At 44.0% G+C, this 17,684-nt stretch overlaps 1 protein-coding gene across 4 annotated transcripts in view; it reads right to left on the reverse strand.

The window, feature by feature from the left end:
- KLF12 (KLF transcription factor 12) overlaps positions 1 to 13,080 on the reverse strand; it is a 247,079-nt gene extending 233,999 nt beyond the window's left edge. For 2 of the 4 annotated variants that reach the window (XM_056555514.1, XM_056555515.1), the window contains exon 1: positions 12,875 to 13,080. The gene's annotated coding sequence lies outside the window, so the exon portion shown is untranslated. Of the gene's footprint in view, positions 1 to 12,700; positions 12,842 to 12,874 lie in introns of those variants that run through there. The other 2 variants (XM_056555511.1, XM_056555513.1) reach the window with 2 other exon arrangements.
- Between the last annotated feature and the right edge of the window lie 4,604 nt (positions 13,081 to 17,684).

The raw sequence follows: 17,684 nt of genomic DNA on the forward strand, positions 1-17,684 counted from the left end.
AAGGGTTATGATTTTTACAAGGTGAGGAGGAAAAAACGAAAGTGCAAAAATGGAAAAATCCGTGGTCCTTAAGAGGTTAAGAGATACAGATTACTTGCAGGGAGGGATACCTTGAAATGGCGATGTGTGTCACCAAGAGTCCTTCAAAGTTGCTACATGGAACCTGCTTACAGATGTGCACAACCTATTAAAGAGTACCTGTCATGATAAACCCCATCATGATAAACCACCCCCTGCCTTTATTATTATTATTTGTTAGCTTTCAACCTTCATATTGCTCTGTATTTTCTGCTCAGTCTTAGTCAGATTCACAGACTGGGAAGGTGCATTACCCAGGAGGCGTGACATCATCTGAAGCCATACAGGGGAGAACTGCCTCCCTCAATCTGCTACACACAGCCCAGAGCAGTTCAGTGTGAGATGAACTATGATTGGATAAGGCTGCACACACCCCTCAGCATTTCCTGCTTTTGAACTTCTGCGAGGCCAGCAGGAGTCCAAAGTCTGCGCAAATGATGGGGTAAGATGTGCTCCGGACCAGTAGGGAGACACCAAGTGTCAGCTTTTTTAAACACAAATAAAATATAGAAAACTTCTTTTTTTTTTAAACAAAGTAAATTAGAAAAGTTTTTTTTATTTACCACAAGGAGTGCAAAAAATGTGTTCTAATGAGAGTGCCCATTTAAACTAATTTACATAGAATCTGTCAGCTCCATTCCAGGTACAGAGCTGCAGATTCCAGCAGATAGGTGCTAGGGGGGAAATTGAACCATACTTTTTTGTTTTGCTGGTCGCTGTTTGTAAAGTTATAAAAGTTAATTTTTTGTTAGATGTTGAAGAGTCAAGTTGATGGTGTTGAGCTGCAGCAGCATGCCTCCTCCCTCCCTCACTCTACCCTGCATGACTGATGTATAGGGCTGGGCTTCCAGCATGGTGCTCTGTACGTCAATCAAGTCAATCAAGCTCTGTCAGTCAAAGCAAGGCAGAAGGGGGAGAGAGGAGGCATGCTGCTGCAGTTTAGCACCACCAGTTTTTACTCTTCAGCTTTTAACCAACAGAACTAAGGGGAAGATTTACTAGAAACCGAAATTTAGACACCAAAGTTCTTTTAGCTAAAGTTCTGTAGAGTTACAGAACTCTGTTACTACAGGTTTATTAAGAGGTGCTGGCCTCTATTGTGTTACATCTGTAGCTGTCCATGTTACACAGATTGAAATCTATGGCAATTATGAGTAAACATAAATTTCAGTTATAATTTACACACATTTTTTGTAAATCTGCCTGGCCCATGTGATCACGCCCCCACCCCACTTTTTGAGAAAGTGTTGCAAAAAAAAATTAAATAAAATGTATTCATAAAATGGTGCTGTGTAAAGCAATGTAACAAAAGAAAACTGGGCACCAATTCTAAAGATTGTCCTAAGGTGGCTTTTTGTAACCATACCATACTGATAATATGCATAGCACATACTGCAATTACACGCACCAGTAACTCATGCAGGAATACAGAAATACTGTAAATCTAGTGGTGCATCACATACCATATTCTTGTCAGACATCTGGATAAAAAGGCTATCAGACTGGTGGGGTCCTAACTCATGGTGACCCCATTTAGCATACTTTTAGTAGCAGCGTAGATGGGTCCACCTCCTATACTCTCACCAAGTGGCCAATGTAAGAACACTTCTGTTTATTGGCCTTTACGTTGGGTTGGAGCACTAGACAGAGCTGTAACCATTCCTTTCCTTCAATTTGAGGGATAGGTATAAACATATCTCTTTATATGAGGATGACATATTTATAAGGTACCTTCACAATGCTAAACCTTCCCTGCAGGAAGTGCTGGCTCATTTTGATTTGTTTGCCCTCTTTCTCTGCTATAAGTTTTTTAGTCCAATTAGGCCCATTATTTAGGTAGGAGGAACTCCTCTGCTTTCACTGGTTACTCTCCATCTGCCTGCAATGAATGGGGGAGGGGGTTGCTTTGCCAAAGCATTATCTTTTTTTCCTATTGACTCAGCTGGTTTATGTATGGTGGTAGTTCACTGACCTGCATGATAAACCATTGTCTAAAGCTTGAAGACTGTGTACTAGCTTCCTAATGTTATACAGTTTGGCCCCTCACCCCTTTGGTACTCATTTCTCATCACAGGAGGAAATGTGGGCATCAAGACTGTAGAGGGGAGATATGTTACTTTTCTGCATCCCTTTTGGAAGAATAGATGTCACAGGATGCCCCTTTTCAGTTCTGTTTTGAGTTTTAAAGGGGTTATCCAGGAATAGAAAAGCTAATTTCTTTAAAAAATCACTCCCTATTTTTCTCCAGGTTGGGTGTGGTTATGCAGCTCAGTTCCATTTAACATGTTGTGGTCGCAAGGTGGGAAAGATGCTGCTGCGATGCTGGCAATAACAGTGGTAGTATATGGTTTTAGGGTACAATCCCATGCTTCAGCTGCTGCATGCAGACAAAACCATCAAGTAATAACCAATGGCTGCAAATTGAACGTTTCATGTGAAAACCATGCCAATTTGTCACATGTTGCTGGGGTTTTTGTGTGCACCATGGCTGCCCAGTGGTCACATCCTAAAAATTCACAGTATCATACCCACATACAGTACAGGGGGGAGCGGATGTTTCGCACTCGTCTGGCAGCTTCATCAGTAGTGCTTCATCAGGCAGCTAGAGGATAGATGAAGCACTACCAAATGTGAAACGGCTGTTGTCTCTTTGGTACACCCCCATATTCTGCATCTTCCCCCTGTACTGTATGTATGTATGATACCATAAATAAAGAAGAATCTGTTGTTGTTGGCGAGTGCCACTATTCATTCTTTATATGAATTTTTTTACACAATAAAAAGAGACTCCTGGTGAACCCCCTCTACTTATAGAATACAGTAGGATCACTTTACTGCCCAGCTGTAGGTACAGGTTCAGGAGTACTACCTTAATGTGTAGTGTTGGCAGCAGAACACACAGAATGGAGCCCATGTGAACTGGTCTCGGAGCCTTATATGTGTAGTAAAGCAGTTCTTATTGCTCAGTGTTTATTCAAGTGATTAGGATTACTCCTCCACTCAGTGAGGATATTACTGCTAAGTCCGCTATTGCCATTAAGTGTGGAGGGCTCAGTGATTATTTCTGGACATGCCGGACGCCCTTAATAAAACTGAGACATTCATATTAAATTGTTCCATTAAATATATAAAGATGTATCATTGTAATATTTATTTTGTGTAAAGAAGCATACACAATAATAGTAGGAAAATTAGAAGCTGTGACTATGAAGTGGAAGCATTAAGCATCAAGCATTAATGGTATATCACAATTTTATTGGATATCTTAACAGAAAGCCCCTAACTTCAATGTGGTAACAGAATTTTGATTGGGAACAAATTAATGATCATGTGAAAAGGATACTGGAACATCTGACCAAAGGACACCATGTGGCGTAACAGCACAGCGGAAGATAACCTGTAATTTTATACAAACATGAAATCTTAGCCAGGATCGGTGGACATGGAGTATTAGATCAGTCTGCATGGGAAGTAAACATAAGAGTGAGAATCTGAAGCCTTACAAAAATAGATTGTCACTTGACCCTGGCTTGTTAAGAACCCATTTTTTCCCCGTCCTGCACTTTTACAAACTCACTAGCAAGGTTGTTGTTCTTTTCTGCACAGTGTCGCTCACTACCAGGCATTGTGCAGACAACTGCTATAAAAGGTCCATTCAAGTAAATAGGGCTAAGATGTAGTTTCTGCAGAGCTCAGGCTCCGTAATGCTGCTCTTTAAACAACAAAATTAGAAGGGGACCACTGAGGTTTGCTAGAACTGTAACCTTGTGGTTTTAAGGTTTATAGTAAATAATGGCACAACAAAACAGGACACAGGTTAATGGGACCCCTATCAATCAGTGAGCTAGAATTCTAAAATATAACCTAATACAGCATCTATTGCTTCAGAGGGTTTTCTGCTTTCAGCAAGCCCCTGTTGACAAACCGAGTGTCTCTCTGCTTGGTCCTAAAGTCATCAGATCTAATATTATGTATACATATGGCAGCAAAAAAAAACTTTTCCCCAGCAGTACCACAACCAAGGTGTTGAATTCTCTAATGAGGTATTTAATAAAAATAAAAAAAATAAACACAACAGATATAATGACCTGATAGCCTTACTGAACTTATAGAAAAACTAATATATTAAAGGGGTATACCAGCCCTAAAAAGTGTAAAGATTCAGAATAGAGTTAGTCTAAAAAAGATAAATAATTAAAAACAAAGCGTACTCTTCCACCCCCCAGTGATCCTCAGCCAGTCACTGACCGAAACAGGTTGCCACTGCAGTCAGTAATTGGCTCAGTAGCCAGAATTTGCTGAGTCAAAGAGGGGGCCAGGAGTCATCAGAATAAAAGTGAAGGGGGGGGGGGGGGAATCAGTGCAGGTGAGTATGCCTTATTTTTTAGTACCCTGACACTACTTTTTTTTATCTGGAGCTGGATTACCCGTTTATAGGTGGGCCTTCTTACTTCTGGCCTTTGAAATAGCTACTGGCCTGAGTCAGTCCTATAGATGATCAAGATATTGCATAGGTCTGGAGCTATGCTCCTGGCCTTGGTATAAAAGATCACTAGACTGATCTCAGTACTGACATTACACATATTTATACTAATATGGTGATTCCTAAAATGGTATTTCTCTAAATGAAGTTGTAATTACTCATGTAGATTATTCATATTTTATAGATGTGATATTACTGATCAAGTGAAAAGACACCAGGTGGTATAACAGCACAGCGGCTAATAACATTGAATTTTAAACAGACATGATATCGAGTTCTTATGTTTTCTTGCACCATCAAAACTAGTCAGATAGGCTGGAACTTTATTTCAAAATAGGGGCTTGGGGTGTGCCCTGAGTAGCATTCACACCACAAAATAACGTTCCAACCCATTGACTATTTAGTAAACTGCAGGTAGTCAACCAAATTGTAAAATTCTTCCGTTAAGTCCCCTCCCATAGACATAAAGGGAGCAGGTGTGACGTGATGAGGGGGGGCGTGGCGTCACATCAACAGTCCCGAAAACTTCAGGTTTCAGAGTCTGGGGATGCAGTGGGTGCTGCAGGGAGATCTTATCCCCTATCCTTTGGATAGGAGATAAAGGCCAGCATTTATCATTGTAGGTGTAAGTGAATCATTTATCATTGTAGGTGTAAGTGAAGCATTTATCATTGTAGGTGTAAGTGAAGCATTTATCATTGTAGGTGTAAGTGAAGCATTTATCATTGTAGGTGTAAGTGAAGCATTTATCATTGTAGGTGTAAGTGAAGCATTTATCATTGTAGGTGTAAGTGAAGCATTTATCATTGTATGTGTAAGTGAAGCTTTTTTCTACACCTTTTTTTTGTGCTGGTAATGTGTAGGAGCACCACATTTATTAAATGGTCACAGAGCATTTGATACATTTCGTGCAGGTCACATTTTCTGAAATCTCTCTCTTCACATACACCAAAAAGTTAAGCTAAGTGTAGTTTTAGACACTTTTCAGTGGCTTTTTGCCTTTTTTGCACCTTTTCACAAAAAGGCGCAGTTCATAAAACCATCCATATCATGTGTATTGCCAAAATCAGGGGATTGCAACTCAAAATCAGCAGAAATGTGTAAACCAAAAGGCACAAAAAAGGCACAATAAACCCTGCTTGCGCCTTTTTTGTGCTTTTTGTAAACATAAAAAACAGTCTAAAGACAATGATAAATGTCGGCCAAAATGTCTAAAGCCGGAATACTCCTTTAATAGTCTAGAGTTTTTGTACTCACTTGTACTAGAGGCAGAACACCATTCCCTTGTTCTTTATCGCACACCTTAACTTTCTATTAGTCTTTCACCTTCAGTTGAAGTAATATGAATAATGCAGTAACTCTGTATCCCATATGTAAAATACTCTATTCTACCTCAGTTCTCTTCAACTAAGGAAATAGTTACAAGTCACCTGAGGGTATATGTAAGAAATATAAAAAGGTACATGAATGAAGTATATCACACACTGTCCATATTCCTGTTTAAAGTATTCAAAAACGAGAAGGACAAAGAAAAAAAGCCTAAACTTTAGAGTACAAAGGTCAATTAGCCTAAAAATAGATATCTTTCCAGCGGCCAGGTAAAGAGAAGCAAGTGAAATGTATAACCTGGGAAGAAAGGCATTGGTAATCTAATCCAAGAGATCTCCTCTCGCTTTCTCTACTTACATCCTTACAACTCATTATTTCTACTATTGATGAAAAGAGTCGTATGTAGAGATCGACATGTAGAAAATAAATAACAAACACCATGTAATCTGTAAGGGACTTAACTCAGCACTTTGTATAAAATGACAATGATCACAGATATACCTGGAGGCTTTTTGGCAGTGGTCTTAAAAAGGTATTCTGCGCAAAAACATTTTATCCCCTATCCAAAGCATAGGGGATGAGATGTCTGATGGTGGGGGGCCTGCTGCTGGGACCCCCTGCGATCTCCCTTCAGCATCTGCATTCTATGTGGGTGCTGAATCTCCAGTTTTGGAAACCTCCGGGACTGGGGACGTGACGTCATGCCCCCTCCATTTATGTCTATGGGAGGGGGCGTGGCAGCCGTCACGCCCCCTCCCATAGACATGAATGGAGGAGGCGCGGCGTGATGTCACGTCCCCAGTCCCGGAGACCCGGAGGTTTCCGAAACTGGAGATTCGGCACCCGCATACAATGCGGGTGCTGCAGGGAGATCGCAGGGGGTCTCAGCAGAGGGCCCCCTGCCATTAGACATTTTATAAAATGTTTTTACCCCTTTAAACTGTGGCCCTCCAGATGTTGCAAAACTTCAACTCCCACTATGCCCGGACAGATATGAGTAACGAAACAGACCCAAATACACTGACTCATTACTTCACCTTAGCTAATGAACCAATAAATAACAGTTAAAGGACACTAGCACAAGTGTGACCATTTGTGCAATATCGCCAGTGCATCTAAAGCACAAGAGAAAGTAACATTGAATATTGTTTCTTAACTAGTGTGCCTCCAGCTGTTGTATAATTACAAGGTTGTCAATGTATGCTGAGAGTTGTAGTTATGCAACAGCCGGAGGCATACAGATTGGGAAACACCGGTCTTGACTATGAATCTTCAACCACACACAAAGATCTGCATAGACACTGTAGAAATAAAACAGTAGGAGATATCTTATCAAGGTCATTTACAAAGTTACTTCATTTATGAAAAAAAAAAAATTGTTGTGAAGGAGCATATATTTAATCCCTTAAAAACGCAGGACGTAAATGTACGTCCTCGTGCGTTGGTACTTAACGCACCAGGATGCACATTTACATCCTGTACATGACCGTGTGCACGGGGCGGGGGGGGGGGGGTGCTTGCATCATGTGCCACAGGTCCCGGCTGCTATCAGCAGCCAGGGACCCACCAGAAATGGTGCACATCAGCGATCACGCTGATGTGTGCCATTAACCCCTCAGATGCCGTGATCAATACAGATCACGGCATCTGCGGCAGTGCAGTCACTAAAACAGATGATCGGATCGCCTGCAGCGCTGCCGCAGGGATCCGATCATCCAGAACAGCGGATGGAGGTCCCCTCACCTGCCTCTGCTGCCTTTCTTGGGTCATTATAATTTTAATGATCCCGTACAGTGATTGGAGTAAAAGTAACATATTCCCCAAAAAAAAGAATAAAAAATGTACTAAAAGTTTTATATACGCAAATGTGGTACCAATAAAAAGTATAGATCATAGCACACAAAAAATGAGCCCTCATACCACCGCTTATACGGAAAAATGAAAAAGTTATAGGTTGTCAAAATAGAGGGATTTTAAATGTACTAATGTGGTTAAAAAGTTTGAGATTTTTTTAAGCGGTACAATAAAAGAAAAGTATGTAAATATGGGTATCATTTTAATCGTATTGACCCACGGAATAAAGAGAACATGTAATTTTTATCATACATTGTACAGCGTGAAAACAAAACCTTCCAAAATTTGCTAAATTGTGGTTTTCTTATAAATTGCGTTGTAGAGTTGTAGTCTCTCCCTTCTTCCATAACCAGCACTCTGCTCCACCCATTCAGCCCAGGCGTTTTTAATTAGCAGGAGGCTGCATAAGGGTTTCCTCCTAACATTCTCCCAGCCCTCTGGTAGGGAGCACATGGTAGGTGTTCACACTGGTATGGTGCTCTGTGGCGGCCATTGTTACTATGATGCTTTGTCTGTGGGGTGGTGCGGCCCAGAGCCAGGGGCTTGGTCGGGCAGCAGTGGGGCTGCCTGGCCATTGGGTCATTCCCCCTGTAAGCATGGTGTCTCGGAGATGGTGGTCTCTGCCCGGCGCTACGCCAGTGTCAGGTTAGGGACCCACTCTGACTAGGTGGCCTTGATGTGGCAAGTGGGCTTGTACTTTTTGATCAAAATCTATACCAACAAACTGTCAGTTTTTGAAATTATGCTGAGAAGCAAGTAGATCAAAATACAAATGGCGGATGTGTGGATGTGCGGCTTTGTTTCTCTATTTTTGTTGTATATTCTTATAAATGACCCCACACAAATAGTATTTTTTTGGTTGCACCATACATTTTATGGTAAAATGAGTGATGTCATTACAAAGGACAACTGGTCGTGCAAAAAAAACAAGCCCTCATACTCTTCTATGGATAAAAATATAAAAAAAGTTATGATTTTTAGAAGGCGAGGAGCAAAAAAACAAAAATGCAAAAATTAAATTTGCTGAGTCCTTAAGGCCCAAATGGGGCCTTAAAGGCTTAATAATGTCAACACATCCTGCAGAGCTGTACAAAGACTAGAGCGCTTAATACCCTGCCCAGTAGGGCTTTTAACATACAGACACATTTATTTATTTTTATTTTTTTATATGAAGTTTTTAATAACCTGCGCATTTTTTTAGAGCAGAGGTTCCCAACCTTTTGTACCATGCAAGCTATATTTAACTATGAGTAATGATCAGGAGGCAAATCAACTTAATGGTGGAGAAAGAAAAATGGAGGAGAGGCATAATAAATGTTGAGAACAAGAACTGGGGTGTTTGAGAAAATTTGTTGGTCTTTCCTGTGCGTGACAATATTGTGTGCATTGTGACTGTTGTGTGCGTTATGCCTGTGCTCTATGTTCATTATCCCTGTATTGTTTAATCACTGTTTATAGAATTCTTATGCTGTGACATCGCTAGGATTTTTTCCCACTATTATGATAAACAGTGAAACCTCTTTGAGAAGACCACCCAAAATTGTCTTCTAGTGAGGCGGTCTTCTTAAAGAAAATGGCTGCTATTCACAATGTATGGTGGACTGAAAATCTGTCACACCAAATCTGGTCTGAAAAAAAGGGTGGTCTTTTAAAGGCGTTTCAATATATGTTCCTGTATTGTGACATGTGCAAAATTCTCGCATTGTGCCATCACTGTACTAGTTTACTATTGTGATATCACTGTGTGCATTATCCCTACACTGTGACATCAGTCTTGTGATATTACTATGTGCATTATCCTTATACTGTTACATTACCCTTTATACTGTGACATCACTGATAACATGATTCCTGTGTCGTAAAGTCATTGAGTAGATTATGTCTGTTCTGTGACATCACTGTGTGCATTATCCCTGTACATCCGGGAAACCAAAATAATCACAGGCTTTAAACCTGCTTGGTGGTCATGGCAGAGTGAGATCTCGTTCCAAGTTTTGGGGCAGGCACAATAACACACATTTATTTTCTATGCTATGCACCAATACTTAAAGGCCATACTGAGAGGGTATAGTGGTGCATATTAATTTAACTTTAACCAATTCACTTGTGGTAACAAGCTTTCCTTTCATAGTTCAAATTTAAAAAAAATTATTTATTCTCTATATTTCTATACAGTGATCCCTCAACTTACAATGGCCTTAAAATACAATAGTTTCAACATACAATGATATTTTCTAGACCATTGTAACTTGAAACCAGACTCAACATGCAATGCTACAGACAGTCCAGATCTGTGAAACGTGTCTATGGCTGGAAGAAGTGACCAATTAGATTGGGCATTTACTGGTAAAACATCTGTATTAATGAAGTGCATGCAATGACTGGCTGTCTGATAGCGCCCCCCTACAGTACAGGGTGGTACTATAATACCCCATATAGAAATGTTCCCATTGCTAAGAGCTGAAGGTGATGTCTAACAGTAAATGTTTTCCAAATGAATCAAATTATATTTTTTCAAATAATTCTATTAAAAATGAAGAATAACTTCAAATATCCAATACATTTGCTTCAAAATATAACTGACCACCCCTACAAAGAGGATAAGATTAAAAGTAAACTCTTGATCCAAAATGACCTCATTATAGAGTTAGACAATGCAAATACACTAAAGTCTGATATTGCCATCATATGTGTTTTTAGATGAAGCCTAAGATTTCTGAACAAAAGAACAAAACAAGTCCATAAAGTTAAAAAAAAAACATCACGCCAAGAAACAAAAAATGCTTGAAATTGTAATATTTCACTACAGATCTCCTACTAAAGATGGCCATATAGTGTAAACAAACACACGTTGTTGGAGAAATTCCAAGCAATTCCAGGACAATGCTGGATTTTGATTTCAGCAGTGCATGCGATAGAATGTGTAACCCGTCACATGGCTCTGCACCACATACAGATATAGTAACAGATCCATGACGACATAGAAAAAAAGCCAGGAGAAAGAGGAATGCAGAAGTCACAATGGATTAGCCTGGTGACGTCTCCCTGACTGACAGATGTCTGTGTTGGGACTAGTATTGCACATGCCTATATTGTAAATGGCTCTTTTCTTTCTCCATGACAGGAGCAGATGATGGAGAGGAAACAACCTTATAACCAATAGCTATTCCTGCTAAACACATCATTAGTCAAGACTACTAAATACCCATCCAAGACACAGGCAGCCTTTAAATATCTCCAACCAAGCAGCTATGCTAAATGTCCTTTTATCCAGATTACAGATTTCTGTCTGTGTTAAAGCTTCTAACTGAACACAGCTTTTAGCAGCTGGCTATAAGCAGCTAACACTAAGGTGATCAGCCAGAGCTATGTAGCAGGGTTTGCTTTCTAAAAGGATACTGGCCATTGCCTTGTAATGGCTCTTTGTATAGGGTATACAATAGATGGGGGGTCAGTCACTCCCCAAAACGTCCAATGTTTTCATAGCGCTCTTGGATTTCCTTTTTTTTTTCCATAACTTTGACATTAGCAGGCAAACCCAACAACTTTGCGCTCACTGGAAAACACATCCTTGGATGAATATTACAAGACAGTCATGAAATGATATTTATGATGTCACCATAATGAGATATATATATATATATATATATCTCATTATGGTGACATATTTTATATATATATATATAATATGTCACCATAATGAGATATATATATATGTGTATATATATATATATATATATATATATATGTCACTATAATGATATATATATATATATATATATATATATATATATATATATATATAGTCACCAAAATGTTATATATAAATATATATATATAGTCACCATAATTTTATATCTATATATATATATATATATATATATATATATATATATAATGTCATATAAAGCTGCGGTCATCTCTATAGCGACCATTACGAAGCTACATTGTAACAACGCTCACATTGGAATCCTCTCCGATTAATATAAAATGATATTTCCTCCATTCTATATAGAATGGATTATTTCAGTGCATTAATATACATATTTTTTTTACAATAGCTAAAATAGCATGGCTTTCATACCGATACAGTTGACTGTTAATTTGTTTCTTAAACATTGTTTCTTAAATAAATATATTGTTTCTTACATATTGACAGTTCATAACGTAAACAATCCAGTGCAGGAAAGCCACAGTGGTAAATAGAGGCAGTGTGCACACAAAGGAAGATCACAGATCAAGATGCTCCTATGACTTTTGATAAGCAGATCCACACTGCCACCAAGTAATGTCAGGGGGGGGGGGGGGGTCAGCCCTCGGTGGTCTCATTACAGACCCAGGACAGCAGCTGCTCTTTGTGTAGTGCTGGCTTCCCAAAAAACACCATCCTAAATCAACATGCAAAACTTAGAAGCTGTCAGCCCAGACTACCTAATTGAAAATTACTGCCATAGGCCAGCCCCCTGACTACTTTTATGAGGCAAGTGACAGTTCTACATCATTACCATGCAGCAGACAATGATGAGCAGGGGGTGGGGGGAGCTTATGACAAGGAGGTCATCAGCACTTTCTTCCAAAACACAACAAGAAAGTACACAGTACTGAGCCCTCACCACAGCACATAATAACCCCCACCCAGATCATGATAGGATGCAGGTAGGAAATACACCATCATGACAGATGAGCAGCAGAACACAATACTGTCACTCAGTGAGGACTGCAAGGATGACATGGATGACATAGAATAGTGTTTCCCAACCAGGGTGCCTCCAGCTGTTGCAAAACTACAACTCCCAGCATGCCCGGACAGCCTTCGGCTGTCCGGGCATGCTGGGAGTTGTAGTTTTGCGACAGCTGGAGGCACCCTGGTTGGGAAACACTGCCATAGGACATGACTGGCTGGGGGCACACATCTAAATGCATCTTATACTGGTAAGAAATGGAAGAGTCACAGACCTGAGTAGAAGCTGCAGAGCAGTAGAAAAGGGTTTCGTGTGCCTTATAGAGAATCCCCTGTCTGAGCCTTTCCTCACACACACACATATACAGAGACTCCCTCAGCTGCTCAATGCAGTTCTCAGGAAATGAATGGGGACACACAGAGAACTGTTGTACTTGCAAATGACTTACCGGGATCACGTGATCTGCTAAATCTAGGGTGGGCCGGTGGGTGGAGGCTTCATAAACAAGAGAGGACAATATACTGGGAGCATTAGCAGCGTGCATCGAGTTACACGGAGACCCCCAGCCTGGGGGGACTCTGACGGACCACGGCGCTGAGCCCGGTATCCGGCGGCTTCTGTGAGGACCGTCCGCCTGCACACCGCGTTATATCACTGGGATAGTCTATAGGGAGCTGCAGGGAGCTTCTGTTATAAGGACATGCAGATTTTACCTCACGTTTCCCTCCATTGAAGGGTCCATGCTGCTGCCGTCCGCAATCCCCTTTTTTCCTAGCGAACCCCTCCCTGCTCCCACCCTGAGGAGTAGGAGGCTACACCCACAGAATGCCCGTGTAGATCTGTCCGCCTGGAGATGTCAAGGCTGTCCTGCTGCTGCTGCCCATACACCCTATACACATTTCTGGTTTTTATTTATTTTATTTCTACCATTTCTCTAAAAAGCAGAATTTACAGCTGAAAAGTGCAAATAATCTGAGGACTCAATGAGCAGTGACTAGAGCGCTGTGCAGCTTTACCTATATTGTAAGGATGCATATAGGTAAATATGGGGGCGATAAAGAAAAAGCGAAATTATTCTAAAAAGCGTGCTGTAGGCATCAACTTAATTTTCATAAACCGCTGACGACATTAGAAGGGGACATTGCGATATTGTGGTGTTTATTATGGCGACGATACAGCAAACTATAATTAAAGTGGTCCTCAAGCAGGGCCGACTCTGCCTATAGGCAAAATAGGTGATGGGGGCGCCGCTCTGCCCGCAGCAATGAAGTTAGCCAGCATCCGAAGCACCCGCCTATCCAGCAAAACCCTAAGACCCACCCCGGTACCATAATAATCTGCATATGGCAGCGCCACCTTCAAGGCAGACAGGCGCGATCACTAAGGTCAGGTCCGTCCAGTATCCTGACATTGCGCATGCCTCCATACATTCACCCCAGTAGTAAGGTGGGGCAGAGTCAAGGGGCAGCAAAATTTGCTTTCGCGTAGGGTGACAAAAATCTTTGCACCAGGCCTGCCCTCAAGTTACAGTGGTCTCGGGTTACAATATTTCCCACATACATTGTAACTTGAAACCATATTCAATACGTCATAGGCCGGCTGGATCTGCAAAACGACAGTGGCTGGAAGATCCAACCAATCAGAAAGGGCAATTTGTTGGTAAAACCCATGTACTGTTGAAGTGCATGGACTGATCTGCTGTCTAGTACAGTGTTTCCACACAGGGACGCCTCTGCGTGTTGCACAACTACAACTCCCAGCATGCCCGGACAGCCAATGGCTGGATGTTGTAGTTTAGCAAAATCTAGAGGCACCCTGGTTGGGAAACACTGGTCTAGTCACACCTCCAAACTGTTTTGGTGCGGTACTGTACTGCTCTTTACCTGTGCCAGGATTAGCTGCTTCTTTGGACACCAGGTGAGGGTGACTCCATTTTATATATCCGGTACACACCTGGGAGTTGTAGTTTTGCAACATCTGGAGACACCCTGGTTGGGAAACACTGGTTTAGTAGCACTTTCTTACAGTATAGTGTGGTACTGCACTGCTCTTTACCTGGGCCATGACTAACTGCTCCATCGGACACCAGGTGAAGGTGACTCCATTTTGTTTATCTAGTACGCTGTGGGTACAGTTGTCCGGGCATGCGGGGAGTTGTAGTTTTGCAACACCTGGAGGCATCCTTGTAGGGAAACACTGGTCTAGTAGCACCTCCCTACAATATAGTGCAGTGCTGTACAGATCTTAAGGTGTACCTGTCATCAACAAAAACTTTTGATATAATGTAGATAATACCATTATATAAATATTTGTAATATACATTGGTTAAAAAATGTGTACATTTTTGGGTGAAAAAATGCTGTCCCTGCAGCTATTGCCTGTGTGTCTCTGTGAGGAGACCAAATACAGGAAGTGAGGACAGGACAAGCAGGGCTCTGTGCAGGCTCCTGGCTTGTCAATCATCCTCATGTGAGCCCATAGCATGTCACAGAGCCTCAGTGCACTGAGCCCTGTTTGTCCTCAGTGTACAGAGCCCTGTTTGTCCTTAGTGCACTGAGCCCTGTTTGTCCTCAGGGCACTGAGCCCTGTTTGTCCTCAGTGTACAGAGCCCTGCTTGTCCTCAGTGCACAGGGCCCTGCTTGTCCTCAGTGTACAGGGCCCTGCTTGTCCTCAGTGTACAGGGCCCTGCTTGTCCTCAGGGAACAGGGCCCTGCTTGTCCTCAGGGCACAGGGCACAGCTTGTCCTCAGGGCACAGGGCCCAGCTTGTCCTCAGGGTACAGGGCCCTGCTTGTCCTCAGTGTACAGGGCCCTGCGTGTCCTCAGTGTACAGGGCCCTGCTTGTCCTCAGTGTACAGGGCCCTGCTTGTCCTCAGGGCACAGAGCCCAGCTTGTCCTCAGTGTACAGATCCCTGCTTGTCCTCACTGCACATGGCACTGCTTGTCCTCAGTGTACATGGCCCTGCTTGTCCTCAGTGTACAGAGTCCTGCTTGTCCTCAGTGTACAGGGCCCTGCTTGTCCTCAGTGTACAGGGCCCTGCGTGTCCTCAGTGTACAGGGCCCTGCTTGTCCTCAGTGTACAGGGCCCTGCTTGTCCTCAGGGCACAGAGCCCAGCTTGTCCTCAGTGTACAGATCCCTGCTTGTCCTCACTGCACATAGCACTGCTTGTCCTCAGTGTACATGGCCCTGCTTGTCCTCAGTGTACAGAGTCCTGCTTGTCCTCAGTGTACAGGGCCCTGCTTGTCCTCAGAGTACATGGCCCTGCTTGTCCTCAGGGCACAGGGCCCAGCTTGTCCTCAGTGTACAGGGCCCTGCTTGTCCTCAGTGTACAGGGCCCTGCTTGTCCTCAGTGTACAGGGCCCTGCTTGTCCTCAGTGTACAGGGCCATGCTTGTCCTCAGGGTACAGGGCCCAGCTTGTCCTCAGTGTACAGGGCCCTGCTTGTCCTCAGTGTACAGGGCCCTGCTTGTCCTCAGTGTACAGGGCCCTGCTTGTCCTCAGTGTACAGGGCCCTGCTTGTCCTCAGTGTACAGGGCCCTGCTTGTCCTCAGTGTACAGGGCCCTGCTTGTCCTCAGTGTACAGGGCCCTGCTTGTCCTCAGTGTACAGGGCCCTGCTTGTCCTCAGTGTACAGGGCCCTGCTTGTCCTCAGTGTACAGGGCCCTGCTTGTCCTCAGTGTACAGAGTCCTGCTTGTCCTCAGTGTACAGGGCCCTGCTTGTCCTCAGAGTACATGGCCCTGCTTGTCCTCAGGGCACAGGGCCCAGCTTGTCCTCAGTGCACAGGGCCCTGCTTGTCCTCAGTGTACAGGGCCCTGCTTGTCCTCAGGGTACAGGGCCCAGCTTGTCCTCAGGGTACAGGGCCCTGCTTGTCCTCAGTGTACAGGGCCCTGCTTGTCCTCAGTGTACAGGGCCCTGCTTGTCCTCAGTGTACAGGGCCCTGCTTGTCCTCAGTGTACAGGGCCCTGCTTGTCCTCAGGGCACAGAGCCCAGCTTGTCCTCAGTGTACAGATCCCTGCTTGTCCTCACTGCACATAGCACTGCTTGTCCTCAGTATACATGGCCCTGCTTGTCCTCAGTGTACAGGGCCCTGCTTGTCCTCAGTGTACAGGGCCCTGCTTGTCCTCAGAGTACATGGCCCTGCTTGTCCTCAGGGCACAGGGCCCAGCTTGTCCTCAGTGTACAGGGCCCTGCTTGTCCTCAGTGTACAGGGCCCTGCTTGTCCTCAGTGTACAGGGCCCTGCTTGTCCTCAGTGTACAGGGCCATGCTTGTCCTCAGGGTACAGGGCCCAGCTTGTCCTCAGTGTACAGGGCCCTGCTTGTCCTCAGTGTACAGGGCCCTGCTTGTCCTCAGTGTACAGGGCCCTGCTTGTCCTCAGTGTACAGGGCCCTGCTTGTCCTCAGTGTACAGGGCCCTGCTTGTCCTCAGTGTACAGGGCCCTGCTTGTCCTCAGTGTACAGGGCCCTGCTTGTCCTCAGTGTACAGGGCCCTGCTTGTCCTCAGTGTACAGAGTCCTGCTTGTCCTCAGTGTACAGGGCCCTGCTTGTCCTCAGAGTACATGGCCCTGCTTGTCCTCAGGGCACAGGGCCCAGCTTGTCCTCAGTGTACAGGGCCCTGCTTGTCCTCAGTGTACAGGGCCCTGCTTGTCCTCAGGGTACAGGGCCCAGCTTGTCCTCAGGGTACAGGGCCCTGCTTGTCCTCAGTGTACAGGGCCCTGCTTGTCCTCAGTGTACAGGGCCCTGCTTGTCCTCAGTGTACAGGGCCCTGCTTGTCCTCAGTGTACAGGGCCCTGCTTGTCCTCAGGGCACAGAGCCCAGCTTGTCCTCAGTGTACAGATCCCTGCTTGTCCTCACTGCACATAGCACTGCTTGTCCTCAGTATACATAGCCCTGCTTGTCCTCAGTGTACAGGGCCCTGCTTGTCCTCAGTGTACAGGGCCCTGCTTGTCCTCAGAGTACATGGCCCTGCTTGTCCTCAGGGCACAGGGCCCAGCTTGTCCTCAGTGTACAGGGCCCTGCTTGTCCTCAGTGTACAGGGCCCTGCTTGTCCTCAGTGTACAGGGCCCTGCTTGTCCTCAGTGTACAGGGCCATGCTTGTCCTCAGGGTACAGGGCCCAGCTTGTCCTCAGTGTACAGGGCCCTGCTTGTCCTCAGTGTACAGGGCCCTGCTTGTCCTCAGTGTACAGGGCCCTGCTTGTCCTCAGTGTACAGGGCCCTGCTTGTCCTCAGTGTACAGGGCCCTGCTTGTCCTCAGTGTACAGGG

The sequence above is a fragment of the Hyla sarda genome, chromosome 2 (genome assembly GCF_029499605.1).
Source record: "Hyla sarda isolate aHylSar1 chromosome 2, aHylSar1.hap1, whole genome shotgun sequence".
Classification (NCBI taxonomy): Eukaryota; Metazoa; Chordata; class Amphibia; order Anura; family Hylidae; genus Hyla; species Hyla sarda.